Raw genomic sequence first — 3,732 nt, 5'->3', positions numbered from 1 at the left:
GGTCACAGCATATTTAATCTTGTACAGTACACCTGCTGTGTGACTGCAACACTTCCCTTTGTTAGCCATACAATCACAGTACACATTTACAACTCTCCCATCCAGTCTTTGCAGAGTCAATTCAACATTATGTTGGCTGTTAATTGTCTGTGAGAATCGAACAGGTGCTCTTAGAGTTATGTGTTCATCATCAGGTAGATTGTGCAGTATTTGACCAATCCATCAATCATTTCAGACAAGAAAATGTCTGAAATGTGCTTTAAAGGCTGTTGGTTGAATTAAGCCATGTCAGTATGGCTACTCAGTAAATTTTGGGTCTTCTATTGACAGCTGGACAGAAAATGAAGCAGAACAAGTTGTATGTTATAGCCCAACACAAGTACCCAAAAAGATCACACATGTCAGTCACAGCTGTAGCCTACATCAACTATGCAAACGTTTTGCATTTCACTTTTCATTAACTACTCATTAGCAGAATGTACATTCTGCTAATATTGTACAATATCCAACACAGGTTTTTAAACATACTATAACCAGATTTCACTGATACATATTTGAGACGAGTACCAGCTGAACTGAAGAAAAAAATAAAAGACTAAGCAAATTAAGCATAAAGACAAATGTATTACAGTAAGTTACAAATTACAGGAATGGAAGAAAACAGCAGCAAGGACCATCACTTCCAGCCTACGGCAAACCAGAAGACACGTGGCCTAGTAATCCTCCTCCTCATCGTCCTCTGCCCCAGCACTGTCAGCGCCCACCTCTTCGTAATCCTTCTCTAGGGCAGCCATGTCCTCCCTAGCCTCAGAGAACTCGCCCTCCTCCATCCCCTCGCCGACATACCAGTGGACGAAGGCCCTTTTGGCATACATCAGGTCAAACTTATGGTCAAGGCGTGCCCAGGCCATGTATTTTCCATGACGGGGATCACACTTCACCATCTGATTGGTCGGCTCGAAGCACTCGTTGGTGATCTGGGACCGTGAGCTGCTCGTGGTAGGCCTTCTCGGCAGAGATGACCGGGGCGTAGCTGGTCAGAGGGAAGTGGACACGAGGGTACGGCACCAAGTTGGTCTGGAACTCTGTCAGGTCGACATTCAGGGCTCCGTCAAAGCGAAGGGAGGCGGTGATCGAAGACACAAATTGACTGACGAGCCTGTTGAGGTTGATGTAGGACGGCCTCTCTACGTCCAGGTTCTTGCGGCAGATGTCAAAGATGGCCTCGTTGTCCACCAAGAAGGCACAGTCCGAGTGTTCCAGGGTGGTGTGGGTGGTCAGGATGGAGTTGTAGGGCTCCACTACAGCCGTGGACACCTGGGGGGGCGGGTAGACCGCAAACTCAAGTTTGGACTTCTTCCCATAGACGACAGAGAGCCTCTCCATCAGCAAGGAAGCGAAACCAGAGCCGGTGCCACCGCCGAAGCTGTGGAAGATGAGAAAGCCCTGGAGGCCAGTGCACTGGTCAGCCTGAAAAACATAAAAAATAGTTGTCTTTAATCAGTTAAAGTTGTCTTTAATCAGTTAAAGCAGAAGTTAAGCAGTTCACTAATAAAAAAATAAAAAAAGTCAACTCATCGAGGCCCTCACCAGCTTGGGAATTCTCTCCATAACCAGGTCAATGACCTCCTTGCCGATGGTGTAGTGTCCGCGGGCATAGTTGTTGGCCGCATCCTCCTTCCCTGTGATCATTTGATCCGGGTGGAATAGCTGCCGGTACGTTCCGGTACGAATCTCATCTGTGAATAGAGGGTTTAAACTAAGTGGTTGACAATCATTTGTCCTGTATTTTTCTACGTTTTTATTAAAGCAATACCTCACCGCAAAAATAATAAAGGGATCATTATTTTCTTTTGTTGCATTCCTGTGCCAATAATTACATATTCACGGTGAGGGCAGGAAGAGACCAATGCAAAACTATATACAAAGATATAATAACTCCACAACACTCAAGTGTAATCACTGAGAGGCCTATGAGCCAGGTTCAAAGAGAATGTTTTAAATATGGTTTTGCTCTCGTTAAGATTCATCTCCCATTAAAATCAAACACTGGATTTTCAGTTCGGTAATGCGGCAAACAATTTCGCTTCATGGGGTGAGTAATTGATAGAAAAAGTAATATTTTTGGGTGAAGTATTCCTTTGGATCGGTAAATAGTTTATAACTGACCAATGACCGTGGGCTCCAGGTCAACAAAGACAGCTCTGGGGACATGCTTTCCCGCTCCCGTCTCGCTGAAGAATGTGCTGAAGAATGTGCTGAAGGAGTCGCCGCCGACAACGGTCTTATCACTGGGCAAGTGGGCATGGTTCCGTCAGGCTGGATGCCGTGCTCCAGACAGTACAGCTCCCAGCACGTGTTTCCAATCTGGACTCCAGCCTGGCCAACGTGAATGGACAGACACTCACGCTGCATAGAGAGAGAGAGAGAGAGAGAGAGAGAGGGGGTAATGTTAATTCTGAAGATAATGACAAATGTTGCAGAGCTTAAAGGAGTGGTTCACCCCCAATCGATTACTCACCCCATGGAGACTTTGTTGCAATAACATTTTAGTTTTTGTCGCATTCCTAAGACAATAATTTGAGGAGAAGACACACACGCACACGCACACACACCCCTCCATGGGGTGAGTAATCGATAGGGGGAAAAAAGTCATTTTGGGGATGAACTACTCCTTTAAGGCCCAACCTCAACCAGCACATTTATCTGCACTTTCGGGGACATCTAGACTTTCTAATTGCGACCGTCAGGTCGCAGTTTAGTTGCGACCGTCAGGTCGCAGTTTAGTATCAAAACCTCCACCGGCCGTCCGTCCGTCCGTCGGTCACACGTCACACCTTTGCCCTGCTCATATCTCCGCATCAGTATGACATCACACTGCTTGGTGTGTGCCGTCAGGGTCATTTGTGTACGGTGTGATGTCATACTGATGTCAGCAGTGTGATGTCATACTGATGTCAGCAGCTATGTCTCTATATATGGAGTTATATGTTGTTCGTGTCCAAATATGGGGCTTGTGAGGTCAGACTTAGTGAGATTCGTCGGTTATCTCCATATATGGAGGGAGAACCAGCTTATGAGCCGATGAGTTGTGTCAGAGTCGAGATCCTGCTTGCATCTAATCTGTCGGTAGATAATGCCGGTCTTATATAAGGGTCATTTGTGTACGGTGTGATGTCATACTGATGTCAGCAGTGTGATGTCATACTGATGTCAGCAGCTATGTCTCTATATGGAGTTATATGTTGTTCGTGTCCAAATATGGGGCTTGTGAGGTCAGACTTAGTGAGATTCGTCGGTTATCTCCATATATGGAGGGATGTGTTGGTTATCTCCATATCTGGAGATTCAACCTTCAACGATTTTGACATCTTGTTACTAATCTGTCGGTAGATAATGCCGGTCTTATATAAGGGTCATTTGTGTACGGTGTGATGTCATACTGATGTCAGCTGGTCGCTTATCTCCCGATTATGGAGTGTTACTGGTAATAACATTCAGAATCTATTGTCACATTTATTGGGGGGGGGGGGGATCGAACGACCGGGACGCTAAATGCACCAACCGGGACGCTAAATCCACGGACCGGGTCGCTAAATCCACCGACCACCGGGCTACTAACCCTAACCCTAACCCTAAACCTAACCTCAGTAACCTTACCTCAGTAGGCTAACCTGCCGACGCATGTACTAGTGATGCGTTTTGCATCATATGATGCAAAATGCATCACTG

At 46.1% G+C, this 3,732-nt stretch overlaps 1 pseudogene across 1 annotated transcript; it reads right to left on the bottom strand.

Moving 5' to 3' along the window:
* Positions 1-713: 713 nt before the first annotated feature.
* On the bottom strand, positions 714-2,724 carry LOC308308755 (tubulin alpha chain-like; annotated as a pseudogene). The gene is made up of 4 exons: positions 2,689-2,724; positions 2,170-2,409; positions 1,591-1,739; positions 714-1,470 (listed from the first exon to the last, which is right to left on the bottom strand). The product of its transcript is annotated as a tubulin alpha chain-like (transcript).
* Positions 2,725-3,732: the final 1,008 nt, after the last annotated feature.

Source organism: Nannobrachium achirus (assembly GCF_963921795.1).
Source record: "Nannobrachium achirus genome assembly, chromosome: 23".
NCBI lineage: Eukaryota > Metazoa > Chordata > Actinopteri > Myctophiformes > Myctophidae > Nannobrachium > Nannobrachium achirus.
This window is presented reverse-complemented; position numbering and strand designations above follow the sequence as displayed.